The following is a 17,679-nucleotide window of genomic DNA, read 5'->3' as shown; positions in this document are numbered from 1 at the left end:
CTACCTTACTGTTCTATAAACATGATCAGAACCAACAAGTGCTCTGCAGGGTCCCGGTTGCTGGGCTAGGATGTCCGGTAGGCTTGGTGAGTTACGCACATTTTCAGCTAACGATAGTGGGATCGAATCAGTCAATTGTAAATCATCTATACTTGGCAATTATTGCCATTTGAAGTAATTAATTAAAGAACAAACGGGTAAACAGAGATATGAGCAAAACTATGACAGATGGGTGTGTGGATGGTGAATCTTGCTTCCCTGGTAACACAGACAGTGGCTTAAACAATAAAGATAGAAGGTCTGGGGTGCAGAGCTCTAACGTGCGGGCACTGGCAGGGCCACGCCCCCTCTGAAATCTGTGGTAGAGAAGCAGCTCTTGCTGCTTCCTGTTTCGAATATTCTACAGTGATCCTTGGTGCACCTCCGCTTGAAGACACACCGAGTCAAATCTCTGACTCCACTGTCATGTGACGTTCTCAACTCTTCGTCTGTGTGTCGTTCTCTTCCCATAGGGACACTGGTCATACTAAGTTAATGAACGATCGTGTTCTATCATGAACTCTTTCCTCCTTACCTCTGTAGCAACCATTTCCAAATATGGTGGCTTCAGAAGTATTGGGTTAGGGCTCTGAGATGCCTTTTGAATGAGAAGGATCAAGTTGTCGCCAGACTCCCCGAACTCTCTTCTCCTGATTTTTGGACTCCACGTCTACTTGAATTGTCCAATTTTCGCAAGAACCTAGTCAGAGTCCTTCATTCATCACCTTAAATACCTACCAAATTCTTTTGTGTTTCTACCAGTAAGGCTTGCATTGAGTGGCCCCTGCACGCTACACAAGGTCAGTCTGGGCCATACCAAAGTCTGTCTTCAAGGAAAAGAAATAGGGGCTGGAGAAATGGCGCAGAGGCTAAGAGCAACTGTTGTTCTTCCAGAAGACCCAGGTTCCATTCCCAACACCTAGATGGGTGTAATTCCATCTGTAACTCCAGTTCCAAAGAATCTAACACCCTCTTCTAATGCCCTTTTCTGGCATGCATGTATATAATGTAGTACAGGGAAAAATACCAATATATATTTAAAAATACAAACTAATACATCTTTTTTCAATTAAACCATTCTGTAATCAGGTAGAACTTAATATTTTAATTGTCCTTAATAACTCCATAGTAGAACTTAATACCTGAATAGTCCTACATGCTTAAAGTTAGGAGTTGGAGATTGATATCGAGGAAAATAAAATAGACTGTGGTAGATGAGAAAGAAAAGAGCCCAACCATTAGCTATCCTGTGAGATGGGTCTACTGTGGAGTCATCTGGGGGGTCACTCTTCAGGCAGGAGGAAGATTCATTTCATGCGTTCATCTGCAACTTGAAGCCTTCAGTGACGGGACTGGGATCTGTGGTGCTTTTGAAAGTTCAACCTTCCATCAGATGTCACTGAAATTATAGGCATGGGAATAGAGCGGAATGGGCTCCCCCACTGGCAAATCCCACTTCCTGTCTAAGTGCTTTATCTCCCTGCAATTATTGTAAAGTAGCAAAGCCCTTGTTTTTTTTTTTTTTTACCTCATCCTATCATCTTGTACTTAATAGAGACTGTGACAGTGAAAGTCCTGCCCTCAAATTATACAAGCACAAAGGTTCTTTTATCTATTTTGTTCAGTTTGCCCTTGAACACAGTATCCATTCATGAGACGGGATACAATAGGAGAGGCTATGCAGCTGTGGAAGAAGGTAACACTTCCAATGACACCTTTAAAACCCTGTGTGGGCCCCCTCTGGGATACATGTTCTCTGCTATTTGCTACGTTGTCTGTTTAGAGACCATCAAAGAGTGAATAGATAATTCACTCCTAACACAATGACTGCCTGCTGATGATGTGGAATGTATTCAGATGTGACCCTGACCACCACAGCACAAAGGCTGGATTTGAGAGTCCACACATGCTATACCCCTAATTGCCTGTTGACTGAAACCAGGCCCTCCTAACAACCCTTCAAATAGCATACTTTGATCCTTCTGTAAGAACCTTCCTTAGCCTAGGTACTTTTTGATTCTTTTTGTGTTTAGTTTGTGCAGTTCTTCACAAAGTCTGGATATTAGCACCCTGATATGAAGTATAGTTGAGAAAGACTTTCTCCCATCCTGTGGGCCACCTGTTTGCTCTGTTGATAGATTCTTTTTCTGTGCAAAACTAAATGTCATCCAAATGGCATAGTGCTAAGGCAAACATTTGTGCTTAGAAATGGGGTGAGATTATATCCCTGCAAACTCGGTGATATTTAAACAGGTTTTTTTCAGTGTTATTTCTTTATCAGATTCCACATACATACTTGTAAGTGACACTTTCATTTCCTCAGATGAAGTGATGAGATGAGAGACACATGAAAGCTATGTGAATACATGGTTTGGGATGAACTCAGAGCATTTATTTCCTTTCCTAGTTTAACTATCCCTTAGCCTGGGCCTGGAAGCTTCTAGCCTTCATATAATCTAATCTTCCAAGCTGACTGATTCAATCTGGCTTCTCTTGGCTCCTGTCTCAATTGCTGCCACACCCACTCCAGTGGAAACCACATGACAGGCCCAAAAGCTTGGAGGCAGTTCTGAGGAAAAAATGTTTCATGAAACTTAGTCTCTTGGAGCCTTGTCATCCTGTAAAACGAATGCTCCAAACCTGTCCTTGCGTTAGTTGGTGAATGGATCTGTGTGCTTTCCTTCAATATTGTTTTATTATAAGTGCCTCTAAGGATTGATTTTGACATATAGCTAAGTTAGATTAGCCTCCACCAGTGTTCCAATATCCTAGAAAATTGTTGAGCCAACCTTAGGCTTTGATTTTTGTAAGAATGCTACTCGTTCAGATGAGAAGCCTCCAGTGTTGACAGAGAGAGAAAGTGAAAGAAATCAGGCATTACAATTTACTGGACTAGAGCTAGAAATCTCAGGGCTAGTCTACAAAGTATACTTAAAACAATAGCCGAGTCACTCCCATACACAGGAATTTACAATGGTTTAGGAAGAAGGAAGGCTGTGGTCTAAGAAGGAACTAGAGTAAATACTTAGAACAATAGCTGAGTCACTCTCATACACAGGAATTTACAATAGCCTAAGGGGAAGGTGGATTATACAATAAACTAGAATTGGAACTAGGGCAAGGGCATGAAGCCCTTGCCCCTGGCTTCTAAGAATAAGATGACCTTAGGTGGGGCTGCTTTTGATCCCAGTGGTTAACATTGATTTTTATCCCAGTTGGTTCCTGTTTGCTTTTATGTATGCATTCCTCTGTTTTGTGTAAAAGTCATTTTTGCATCGGGTAACCTCAATGTACCTTGGATGACCTTAATATAAGTCTGATGCTCACTTTGAGAAATTACATTCAGATACAGTACTCTCTCTGTGTCAGTGTCTGTTTGTCACCCCCACCGACTCCTTGCCTACCTGAATACCAGGACCCTGATTCCTTGTGGGTTGAGGGACCCACTGAGTCCAGTCCATGGCATATTGCTCTACGTGGCCTCATACTAATTTTGGCAATCTGTTCTAATCTTCTGGCTTCTTCTCATTCTCTGGCTCATCCTGTCTTCACCTGTATCTAACTTGTTCTCTCTGTAACCTGCTCTGTAAAACTATCCCATAAAAACTGCCCCCCCCCACACACACACCACCCACCACACCTTCTTTCTCCCCTTTGGCTCTTAAGTAGTCCCTCTTTCTCTACTGTTCTTGTGTGAGTTGTGTGGATCCCATCTCTGACTCGTTCTGTCAAATCCTTTTCTGATTTGTCACTTTGTCTGCCCCTCAATTAGAGGTTATTTTCAAACATGGCTGCTTCCTTCTACAAACTAGCCTTTAGAGATTAAAGGTGTATACTAAAGGTGTATATCTGTATTCTAGCCAAATCACACTGTAATCCATGGCAGGTCTGCCTTCCAGCATAATACAACAGACTTGAGAAAATTCTACGGCTTTTCCTATGTTCCTTCAATTCGAAGATGCTCACTCAATTTCCATGTCTCTAAAATCTCTGTGGTTGGGATATGTGTTGGAATAGATTGTGTGAAATCCTACAGCCAAGGGGTGTCTTGAGTGAATAGAATATATCCCTTGGATCACAGAAAAGTCTTGTTTGGCCATCGTGAATTTATGATTCGTTGTACAATAGTCTTCTCACTAGACACATAACCACATCAGTAGTTATTTGTGGCTGTAACAGCTATTGTCAAAACCTGGGGTAGGTGCTGCTAGAAATGAAAATCATTTATTGATTCATGCGATAATTGCACATTAACTTGTCAGTATTTGCTTTGCTCACAATGCTTCTTGATGATTTAAACAGGAAACGTCTCTATATTCAAGAGCCTATATTCTCATAAAGAAAAAAAAAAGCATAAGCAAAATGTACAAACATAATATGACATGTTTTAAGTATTTGGGGGCAGAATATTTGCATTAAACAGAAACTAAAAGTTCCATTGTTCATTGTTTTTCTAGCATTTTCTGAATTGCCTCCATGGCCCAGAGACTTGTGTATTTCCAAATCTAATTCTATATAACAGAGGCCCCAAAAGCCTCCCAAGAAGTCTTTCTGGAAACAAATGCATCACTTCTCTCCTCCATTGCTACAGTATTGTACTGGCTAGTTTTGTGTCAACTTGACACAAGTGGAGTTATCACAGAGAAAGGAGCTTCAGTTGAGGAAATGCCTCCATGAGATCCAACTGTAAGGCATTTTCTCAATTAGTGATCAAGGGGGAAAGGCCCCTTGTGGGTGGGACCATCTCTGGGCTGGTAATCTTGGTTCTATAAGAGAGCAGGCTGAGCAAGCCAGGAGAGGCAAACCAGTAAAGAATATCCCTCCATGGCCTCTGCATCAGCTCCTGCTTCCTGACCTGCTTGAGTTCCAGTCCTGACTTCTTTGGTGATGAACAGCAGCATGGAAGTGTAAGCTGAATAAACCCTTTCCTCCCCAACTTGCTTCTTGGTCATGTTTGTGCAGGAATAGAAACCCTGACTAAGACAAGTATCTTTCGGTTACTATAAGCATCTGGGAAGTCAGCTGCCAACGCCCTCCTAACCTAAGCTTACTAATGCAGCACTGAGTAATGACACACAGCCCCCTATTGTGTCCCTCGCTTTTACACTTCTAAGAACAGGTGTGGATTATGCCATACCTTGGGTAAGGCAATTGTAACATCTGGCTTAGAAAAAGACCTTGTCATAAAAGATACAGAATAACTTCTCGGCCTTTTATTATCCTAAACTGTCCTTGTAAGGTTGTCTTCAGTTTTCATTGGGCTAAAATACATTTTTCATAAAGTTTTATCACCTTAGTCATTTTGAAATATATTGTTTATGATATTAAACATATTCCCATTCTTCCCAACCCTCATCATCATCTATCTCCATATTTTTTTTATTGCCCCCAAATGGGGCTCTGCACCACTACTCACCAACTGCCCACACCTTCCTTGTGTCGTCCCTCGAAACCAGTACGCTCCTTTCTAAGAATTTGGCTACTCTATCTAATATTGAGAGATTCATAACACAGCATTTGTCCTTTTGGCTTATTTCCCCTGGTATCATGGTTTGCCTATAATGTAAGCACGCATCAGAATTCCCTTACTTCACAGTAGTCAGCTTTGTAAAGTTGGAAAATTAAGACAACCTCATCTATGTGTGTGATATCTGACTGGCCCATTCATCCTTCCATGATCACGTGGGTTGGTTCTCATGTTTGACTACTGTGAATATTGCCAATGCGTGTGTTAGTACATGTCTTTTTTTTTTTTTTTTTTTGGTTTTTCGAGACAGGGTTTCTCTGTGTAGTCCTGGCTGTCCTGGAACTCACTCTGTAGACCAGGCTGGCCTCGAACTCAGAAATCCGCCTGCCTCTGCCTCCCAAGTGCTGGGATTAAAGGCGTGCGCCACCACGCCCGGCAGTACATGTCTTTAAGAGCTTAGTTTCAGTTCTTTTGGTATATGCTCAGAAGTAGGTGTGTTAAACTTTATTAAAATTCTATTTTGAGTACATTAAGGAACTATAGATTGTTCTCCATTGTGGTCACATCTTTTACATTCCAACTATTACAAGGTTTTCTGTTGTGTGTACTTTTAAAAAAAAACAAAAACAACTAATAGCCACACTAATAGGCACAACATGGTATCTCATTATAAATGTAATTTTCATGTTTATATTCATAAGTAATGTTGAATATTCTATATTCTATATAATAATTTGTATTTGTTTTCCAAGCAAATGTCTATTCATGTCCTTTGTCCATTTTAAAATCAGAATGTTTGAGCTATAAGGTTTCTCTCTATATTCTGTATATGAACTTCTTATGAGATGTAAAACTTGGAAACATTTTGATTTCTGTGGGTTGCCTTTTTCCTTCTGTTGATAGTGCCTTTTGATCCACGAAGTGTTGAAATCCTGAGGGAGCCCAGTTCATCTATTTTGTTGCCTATGTCTTTTATATCCTATCCAAGAAATTCTTGTCAAATTCAATGCTGTTCCCTAAGTACTTTATAATACTATGTCTTGTGTTTGTGACTTTAACTCATTTGAGGTAGTTTTTGCACTTGGGTCTTTTGAGTATGGATATCTAATTGGCCAAATATCATCTGGTGAAAAGACTTCCATTTCTTTACTACATGCTCTTGGAATCTGCTGGAAACCACTGGACTATACACATGAAGGTACCTGCAGGCTTTTTGTTCTGTTGCATTAGTGTGTGTCTCTGTCTCTCTCTACCACACTCTCCTACTTACTAAACTTTATAAGCTGTTGTTTGTTGTTTAAAACAAGGTCTTTCTACATAGCCCTGGCTATTCTGAAACTCAATGTGTAGACAAGGCTGGCCTTGAACTAACAGAGATCCACCTGGCTCTGCCTCCTGACTGCTGGGATTAAAGGCACACCCTAGCACACCTGGCTTTTATATGTTTTGAAATTGGAGATAATAATAACATCCACTTTGTTCATCATTCTCAATATTGTTTTGGCTGTTCAGGGTCCTCTGTGATTAAAGAACAATGTATTTGGAGAAGGATTTTTTTTTCTTGCTACAAAGAAATTGAATTTTTATAGGAGTTGCTGTGGATGGATTGACTTTGGCCAGTGTGATATTTTCCTAACAGTGAACCGTGAACCTTCCAAATCCACAAACTGAATATGCTCTTCCATTTATGTCCATTTTCAAACTCTTGTTAATTGACTAAATTTGCTCATTGACTACTTTCTATGTGCTTAGGATACATTGTGTCTATTCTTATATCTATCATTCCTTCCCGAACACAGGTGACCCTTTCCCACATTCATGTCTTTTGGTTTTATAACCATGCCTTTATGCAGTGGCCACAAGTTTGGAACTACCCACTGGAGTCCTGTGGGTTCACCTCCGAGTCCACATCTGAGGACAGTTGCTATCCAGGCTATGAATCTGCTGTCTCCTTAGTTGATCTTATCCCTAAATATTTTATTTTTTTAAATGATGTTAAAATGAAGCAGTTTGCTTAACTTCCTTTCAGACCATTGACTTTTTGTACTTAGAGACTCAACCGATTCTCTTGCAATATTTAGAGAAATTATATTCTGCAGTTCAGTGGAGCCTCTTTGCCCACATCTGTGCCTCATATTTTGCTGTGCCGTGAAGAAACCAGATGCAAAGTCCCAAGCCGTCAATGTCCATTCTGTGTACTTACACCATATTTTACAAATTTTTCCTTTTACCAACCTCTGGTTCATGTTGTGTTTTACTTATATGTTATTGGGGTAATAAATAAATGGGATAATGACCCCATAATGTACTTCTGGCCTTTGAACCTCTCCTTTAGACTATATAAAAATGACTATTTCATAGAATTTATATACAGGATTTAGATCCAATAAACTGCATCTGTTCTTGTGCCCTATTTCCTATGTCAACAATGTTCTTAGGATTTTGGTGGACATCAAGGGAAAGAAGAGAAGAGGTGTGGTTTTCACCTAACTGTAAATTTGAACAAGGCCTGACGGTTTCCTATTACTCCTATCATTGACAACTATAATTTTATAGCCTAGGCCAGGTCAATCTTTGAAAGCAGCGGATGAGATATCTCCCATGCATGGAGCTAGGAAGCAGCAGTCAAGGGATGTTACCATGAGCCAGAGACACTGTGCCATTTCCAGGGCTTTAGAAAGGTCATTCAAGCCCTTCCTCTTCCTTGCTATAATGTGATTTTCTTTCGAGTTTGATGTATGTAGTAAAGATAAAAATCATGCATAATATGATATTTTCCTTCTGGACTATAACTTGCGGTCGAGAGTCAATATTATTGAATGAGTGATTCAATGCAGGCATATTGCTGAGCTAGCCTTGTGACCTTTAGAGCATCAGTTGTCATTTTGTAGGATGATTTGTTTCTGAGCAAATTGGATTTTTCAAGAACACAGTGGCTATTCCTTTCTTCTGATATAATAAAACACTTCCTAAACTTGCATAAGATAACCTTATAGATGCATACCCTAACCTCCAGCTTCCCCTAACCCTTAACAGTTCTAAGATCTGACAACTTAAAGGCAAATTCCCCAAACTTGAAAACTACATAAAATGATATTTTTGCATAAGACTACTTGGTCATATAAACAGAGAAATCATAATTTTGGTGATGGCCCAGATTTTAAGGCATATATATATATATATATATATATATATAATTTTAAGGAACACACAATATATTCACAGTCTTGGTTAGGGTTTCCATTGCTGTGAAGAGACACCATGGCCAAGGCAACTTTTACAAAGGACAACATTTAATTAAGGCTGGCTTACAGGTTCAAAAGTTCAGTTCATTATCATTAATTCAGGAAGCAGGGTAGCATCCAGGCAGACATGGCACTGGAGAAGGAGCTGAGAGTTCTACATCTTCATCCAAAAGAAGCCAGGGGCTGACTCTCTGTTCTAGGTAGCTAGGAAGGAGGGTTTCAAAGCTCACCTACAATGTGATACACTCCTCCAACAAGGCCACACCTACTCTAACAAGGCCACACCTACTCCAACAAGGCCACACCCCCCCAATAGTACCACTTTTTGGACCAAGCATATTCAAGCCACCGCATATATTCATATGTGTATATTCGTGTATACATATTCATATATATATTCATATATATACATATATATACACATATATATTCATGCACACACACATAGAAATGTCAGGCAATGTATATTAGACATTTTCCTCCTTGGCTGACTGACACTCTGTTGCTCTTGGCTCATAGGCCCATAGGCCCCGCCCCGCCAATGCACCTCCCAGCAAGACCCCGCCTCCAAACTTCGAAACTCCGCCCCTAGAGCCTCCACCCTAGGGCGGGGCCAAGGCTAGTGCAACCGGCTAGTTCATCCTGCTCAGTCTTAGAGGATCCTAGCTCCTGGCTCCTCCCAGGTCAGTCCCCACCTCCCTATCTTCTCCAGCTTTGTGTATGCCCTTTCTAAAAAATTAACTCATCAGGTCCAATGTGTGTCATCTACATACTCCTAGATGTGAGGCCATCCACCAGAGCCTGCTTGACCTACCAGGGGCTAAGTTCCCTTAAAGAAAACTGAACCTCCATCTCCCAGAAGTCTCATCAAATGGCAACGACTTCTTGGTTGACCTTCCCTCTCTGCTGGATTTTTGTCTGGGGTCAAGATTAATTCTGTATATTTAGATTCCCACTTGTCCCAAAACATTTGATTAGACAAGCAATTCCTCCCATACTTGTTAGCAGTGTGTGCTTTTCCATAAATCAGTCATCGATTTTACCGTGGGCTGATCGTGGCTTCTCTGCTCTGTGCTTTCAGCTGTGTTGTGGACAAACAACACTTAATTTCAATGGCGTCATAATAAATCTTATCCAGCAGTGAGGGCCTGAGAAGTGAATTTATTTTCAATATTCTTTGCATTTTTCACTTCCAAATAAAATTTAGAGCTAACTTGCAAACTTTTATAACAAAGAAACCTGCTGGAATTATAAGTTGGAACTGTATTGAATATATCGATCAATTTTTGGAGAGCTGCCAAACTGTATTGAATATATTGATCAATTTTTGGAGAGCTGCCTTGCATGTTTTAATTCATTAATATAGATGCTATTCAAAGTCTTTAATACATTAGCATGTCATGCCCCTCCATTTATTTTAAGGTTTCACTAACATGTTTAGAATTGGTGTGTGTTTGTGTGTGACATGTACATGGGTATGTATATCTGCCAGTAACTGCATCCGTGTGTGCATATATAGGTATTAGATGTAAGTCTGCCAGTATCTGCACTTGGGTATGCATGTATAGATGTTGCATGCATGTCTGGTAGTACCTCCATCTGTGTATATATGTATAGGTGTGTACGCATGTCTGGAAGTACCTACACGCATGTGTGCATGTATAGGTAGGTGTGCATGCATGTCTGGCAGTACCTACATCCATGTGTGCTCGGTATGGAGGTCAAAGATTGACATTAGGTAGCTTCCTCTCTCACTTTCCATTTTATTTTTGGAAACAAGTTTTCTCGGAGAGTTTGAAGTTCACTGACGGTCTGGACTGGCTTGTGGTGAGCCCTACTGTTTCTGTGTCCGATTACTTAGATAATAGGTGTAAACCTATACCTGAGTTTTTTACAGAGGGACTGAGGTTCCAAATTCAGGTCTCCATGCTCTGTGCAGCAATCACTTACTTCAAATATAGCGTCCCAGCCTTGCCTTGTTACATTTTGATACAATGATTTTGCATTAAGCATTTTTTGTTTAATGTATTTATTCCTCTACATGTTTGAGAGTTTTAATTAATATTTTAAAATAATTTTAAATTTTATTAATAATAATTATGCATATTCACAGGGCATAGTTCTTGCAGAGGACCTGAGTTCGGTTCCTAGTATCCACATTAAGTGGCTCACAACCACCTGAAATTACAGAGCCAGGGAATTCAATGCCCTTTTCTGGTCTCCTCCAATAGAGGCACACACATACACACACACCCCACAGAGATACATAGACCATTGCAAATAATAAAAGATTTAAAAAAAATCTTTATGTATACATTTATCAGGACAAGGAAGAAAAACTTGTTCACTGAAAACTCTAAAATGTCACAGATAAATTAAGACATAAATCAATGAAAAGTCTTGCCCATATTTGAGGTTTAGAAAAATGTAGGACTGGTCACATGACTTAGCATGGTTTTCCTATCAGAACTGCAGCTAGCTCATCCATGGAAACTGACAAGCTGATCCTAAAACTCATGTATGATAGAAACCAGAAGACACAAAGCAACCTCAACAAAGCACAGAATTGGAGGATTCATTTCCTCATCTTTCTTATTGGATATTTTATATTTTTATTGGCTATTTCAAATGTTATTCCCTTTCCTGGTTTTCCCTCCAGAAACTCCCTATTCCATCCTCCCTCCCCCTGCTTCTATGAAGATGTTCACCCACCCACCCTGGGGCATCGAGCCTTTCCAGGACCAAGGCCCTCTCTTCCCAGTGATGTCCAACAAGGCCATCCTCTGCTACACATGAAGCTGGAGCCATGGGTCCCTCCATGTGTGCTCTTTGGTTGGTGGTTTAGTTTCTGGGAGCTCTTTGGGGTCTGGCTGGTTGATACCCAAGATACAATTCACAGACCATGGTGAAGCTCGAGAAGAAGGAAGACCAAAGTGTGGATGCTTCAGTCTTTCTTAGAAGGGGGAACAAAATACTCACAGGAGGAGATACAGAGACAAAGTGTGGACCAGAGACAGAAGGAAAGGCCATCCAGAGACTGCCCCACCTGGGGATTCCTCCCATATACAGACACCAAACCCAGAAACTATTGCTGATGCCAAGAAGTGCTTGCTGACAGGAGCCTGATATAGCTGTCTCCTGAGAGGCTCTGCCAGTGCCTGACAAATACAGAGGCAACTCACAGGCAACTATTGGACTGAACATGGGGTTCCCAATGGAGGAGTTAGAGAAAGGACTGAAGGAGCTGAAGGGTTTGCAACCCATAGGAGAAACAACAATATCAAGTCCTCATCTTAGAGCTCAAGGCTTGCCTCTTGTCTTTGATAATCAGGTGGTGTCCTGCTGTGTTACTAGTTTGGCGTTCTGTACTTCCCTATCTGATTTCCTTCTCACTGCAGTGGGACTATTAGCTCAAAGCTGTCTAGGGGCAAACCTCAAGGTCTTACACATCCATTGCATTAAATAGACGCAAGATAAACACATGCTCAGCTAGGCAAAGTTGCTTCCATAACACAAGTCCGTACCCAACGCCCTCTGTCTATACAGAAGACAAACTCTGTAGCAATTTAAAAACCCAAACTTCTGCCCTTTGGAGCTCCCTGACACTGGGAGGTCCCCCAACCCTCACCACACCCTGCACCCCCAAACTTCGCTTGCCTTGGCTGGGAGGAAAATCATCCTGTCCAATCACCTGTCTCTGTGGGAGATCCCTTGCTCTCCTCCCCTTTGGATAGTGACCCTGCAGTGCAGGCAGCCTTGAGGAACCTGGACATAAAACACTGCCATCTTGTGGCTTAAAAGTTATCATACAAGTGAATGGAACAGAGTTGAGCATTTATAAAGAGAGCTTTAATATTATGGTCAACTGATTTTCTCACACGGATGCTCCAACCATTTGATGAGAAAGAATAATCTTTTCAAGAAACAATAATAGAACGACTCAAGAATCGCATAACATACGATTTCCTCCAAAATGGTCATGACTTTAAATATAAAAAAGTAAAGACTAAATTCTCTTAGTAAAAAACAAGAATAAATAATTGTGGCCTTGTGATTTGTTTTTATAAGACTTTAGAGATGAAGGAAGAAATGGTAAATTAAATATCAGAAAAATGTTTGTGTTTAAATTAATACCATGAGGAAAATAAAAAGCATACAGAGAAACTCCGCAGCCAGCCTCACAACACCTAGAGGTAACTCCACTCCCAGGCACTCTAACATGCCCAGGATCAGAGATCACAGGATCCCAGGAACTTGGTCACACCAGGATCTCAAGGTCCCAAAGGCAGCTTGACTCCCAAGAGCTTGGACACAATCAAGATCTCAGTGTCACAGGATCCCAGAATCACAGGATCACAGAGACAGCTTGACTTGGAGGAGTTCTGACACAACCAGGATCACAGGAAGGATAGGCTCCAGGCTGACAATAGCCAGGGCAGGTAGCACTAGAGATAACCAGTGGCAGGAGGCAAGCATAAGAACATAAGCAACAGAAACCAAGGTTACTTGGAATCATCAGAACCCAATTCTCCCACCATAGCAAGTCCTGGATACCCCAACACACTGGAAAAGCAAGATCCAGATCTAAAATCACTTCTCATGATGATGACAGAGGACATTAAGAAGGACATAAATAAATCCCTTAAAGAAATGCAGGAGTACACAGGTAAACAGCTAGAAGCCCTTAAAGAGGAAACACAAAAATCCCTTAAAGAATTACAGGAAAGGGCTGGTGAGATGGCTCAGTGGGTAAGAGCACCCGACTGCTCTTCCGAAGGTCCAGAGTTCAAATCCCAGCAACCACATGGTGGCTCACAACCATCCTTAACGAGATCTGGTGCCCTCTTCTGGAGTGTCTGAAGACAGCTACAGTGTACTTACATATAATAAATAAATAAATCTTTAAAAAAAAAAAAGAATTACAGGAAAACACAATCAAACAGGTGACGGAAATGAACAAAACCATCCAGGATCTAAAAATGGAAATAGAAACAATAAAGAAGAAACAATGAAGGGAGACAACTCTTGAGTTAGAAAACCTAGGAAAGAGATCAGGAGTCATAGATGCAAGCATCACCAACAGACTACAAGAGATAGAAGGGAGAATATCAGGTACAGAAGATACCATAGAAAACATTGACAAAACAGCCAAAGAAAATGCAAAAAACAAAAAGCTCCTAACCCAAAACATCCAGGAAATCCAGGACACAGTGAGAAGACCAAACCTAAGGATAATAGGTATAGAAGAAAGCAAAGATTCCCAACTTAAAGGGCCAGAAAATATCTTCAACAAAATTACAGAAGAAAACTTCCCTAACCTAAAGAAAGTGATGCCCATGAACATACAAGAAGCCTACAGAACTCCAAATAGACTGGACCAGAAAAGAAATTCCTCCTGTCACATAATAATCAAAACATCAAATGCACTAAACAAAGAAAGATTTTTAAAAGCAGTAAGGGAAAAAGAAAGGTCAAGTAACATATAAAGCCAGACCTATCAGAATTATACCTGACTTCTCCCCAGAGACTATGAAAGCCAGAAGATCCTGGGTAGATGTCATACAGACCCTAAGAGAACACAAATGCCAGCCCAGGCTACTATACCCAGCCAAACACTCAATTACCATAGATGGAGAAACCAAGGTATTCCATGACAAAGCCAAATTTACACAATATCTTTCCACAAATCCAGCCCTACAAAGGATAGTAGATGGAAAACACCAACACAAGGAGTAAAACTACACCCTAGAAGAAGCAAGAAAGTAATCATCTTTCAACAAACCCACACAAACATAATTCCACCTCTAACAAGAAAATTAACAGGAAGCAACAATCACTTTTCCTTAATATCTCTTAATATGAAAATTAATATTACCAACTTATCCTAATCAATTGAAATTCAAAAAATGAGGAATTAGAAATTTGTCGGCTGTCTAATTTAGTAATAGGAAAAATAGGTCCAATATTGTGCAATCCACATACACTTTCTGCTTGTTTGTACCTGACAGGGTCTTGCTGTGTGCCACATAATGGCCTTGAAATCATGCTTCTCCTATCTTAGCCTCTCTATTAGTAGGATTATTTATTTGATGTTTTGACACCATGCTATGGTTTTCAGAACAGCTTACAAATTTCCAAGTTATTTATACAGCCAAAAGAAAAGTAGACAATTAATTTGGGAGGTGGCTTGTAAGAGAACAACAAAGAGTGAGACTGAAGGCTTTGCTTGATATTTATAATTATTGTATCAAATTTGAAGAAGACGACTTTATAAGTTACTCTTATGCTGAGATGAATACTTTTCAAAACCATCACAGCCAATGAACCAGAATCTTACCCTCACCTAACGTCTGTGCCACCCTCCAAGCAGAACCATTCTTCATTGAAACAGTTGGTGAGTGACTTCATGGATAGACCATCTTAAAACACACACCATTTCTTAAATGAATGTAACCTGTTCCCTGCGGGCTGAGAATGACAACTATCACTCAAGTCAAATAGCTTTGACCGTAGCAGGAAATCTGTATCCAAAAATCATGCCTACAATTAATTCCTTGGTGCAGCAGAACTGTCAACTCTTAGCTTATCTACTATGGAGGTAAAATCCTTTGGTGATGTGAGGGACATTCAAGTACAGCCTTATTACAATGAACTCCAATGTCCAAAAACTGTTCTTATTTTGTGTTTATACTACAGTAAGCCAAGATTTTAAGCTCTACTAAAAACAAAACAAACAAACAAAAAGACTGTATCTATTTATGTTCATTAAAAAAAACTAATAGTGATATACTATTTTAAAATATACAGTTAATATATTTGGAGTTATTTAAAATTTATATTGAGAAAAACGTATGTATTTTCAGTATTGCTGTAGACAAACATCTACATAAGACTGTTCAACTGATTGTTGCTTTATATCAAACAACTTTTATAATACTCATTTTTATTGTTACAATATTTTATAAATTTTAAAGAATATGATAAAAATGAAAGGTATTGCAGGGTTTGAAGGGGGGCTTCTCCGGGAGGAGTTGGGGTACAAAAGGGAAAGAAGAATGTGATGTAAATCTATTTACTCAACATATGTTTTTAAATGTTAACAAATTCAGATAAATTGAAATCATGTATCTTTTCTCATCATAATGCAATAAATAAAATTTAAATCAAAGGGATAAAAGCATATAGGATGAAAGCAGGTACTTAAGGGTGTTTCTAAAAGTGCTTTATATCTGAAATATAAAGCTTATCGTTACAATTTAATAATAAGCAATTCAACTGAAATGTTCACGGACTTTGGTAAGGTATTTTTTCCAAATCAATACACAGCACACAAATAATACATGGATAGCAATAAATGCATGAAAACATGCAGAACCTCTTTGTATTGTTAATTTTATGTCGTTTTACTCGCGCACACATGAGTCTAGATGATGCTGTGAGGGTGATCCCCTTGTGATTTCCTTTAAACCAATAGACTGGGGTGAAAGTCATTGTCCAACATGTGTGTGATTCTTTTCCAGGCAACTGAAGGCCACTGGAGAAAAGATTTAGGTCTCTTGAGAAAAAGTTCAGCCTCAAAGACTGCATTCACTTAAAAACTGCAGCATCTGCTGCTCTCTGCCCCTAACCTGATAGCCTGCTCAGCAGAATTTAGACCCAGTGGTCCCCATGGTCATGTGAGTCAATCCTCCTATATTTAAGTAAATTGCAAGGTAGATAGATACTAGGTTATATAGTAGATGATTGATAGATAGATGATAAATAATAGATGACTGAGAGATGATTATCACATAGATAATAAGTAAATAGATAATAAATGATTGATATATAGATAATAGGTAAATGGGCTAATGAGATGGCTCAGTGGTTAAGAGCACTGACTGCTCTTCTGAAGGGCCCTAGTTCACATCCCAGCAACCACATGGTGGCTCACAACTATCTGTAATGGGATCTAATGCCCTCTTCTGGTGTGTCTAAAAACAGCAACACTGTACTCATATACATAAAATAAATAAAATCTTTTAAAAATGATAATAGGTAAATGATTAATAGGTATATAGATAGATAGATGATCAATAAAATAGATAAATGGATAAATAGAAAATAGCTGTTGGATAATTGATAGATGACTGATAGATAATATAGAGATGATAAATATGTACACACATAGATGCTACATGAAGGTGTAGTGGGCACACGCATTATAGTGACTTTATAGTGTTTATTATTTAGAATAATTTTTAACGTTAAATATATTTTGATCATATTGTCTCCTCCCCTCTCCCCCCATCTACCTGAATTTAAGTTCTTTCTCAAAAAAACAAACAAACAAAAACCCAATACAACAGAATTCTCCAAAACCAAGAAAACAAGATAAAGTATCACCCCAAAAGAAAGAAACAAAACTACCAAACTGTAACCAAATGAAAGGGAAAACCGGGGAGTCCACTCTATGTTGTTCTGCTACTCCTGGAGGTGCTTTGCCTAAGTCTGTCCTGCACCTTCTTCTGTGTAGCCCCTGTCTCTCTCTCTGTTTCTGTCTCTGTCTCTCCCCTGATAAGACTCTGTAGATCCTTTTAATATGTTCACTTGATCTTTTTCTTTCAAATTAAAAATCCTTCAACTACTTTGTAATTCTTGGCCTTTGAACCTCCTAACTTTTGATGGTTGGTTTGGGGGATTCGTTTTCCATGTCTCCTGCCCTGCTCCCCATGGTTTTGAGACAGGGTCTGGCCTAGCTCTCCCTATGTAGAACAGACTGGTCTGGGAAGCACAAAGATCAACCTGCTTCTGCCTCCCGGTGCTGGGGTTAAAGGCTTGCACCTGCATGGTCAAGGGTGATGGGCCTGCTTTGGGAAGCAGGGTTATAGGTTGTGATGGCAGCAATAATGGAGAGAATTAAGATACCTAGTTGTGCTGGGAGTGGTG

The sequence above is a fragment of the Mus caroli genome, unplaced genomic scaffold (genome assembly GCF_978045245.1).
Source record: "Mus caroli unplaced genomic scaffold, Mus_caroli_1 scaffold_18, whole genome shotgun sequence".
In the NCBI taxonomy this organism is placed as follows: domain Eukaryota; kingdom Metazoa; phylum Chordata; class Mammalia; order Rodentia; family Muridae; genus Mus; species Mus caroli.
Note: the sequence above shows the minus strand (reverse complement) of the source record.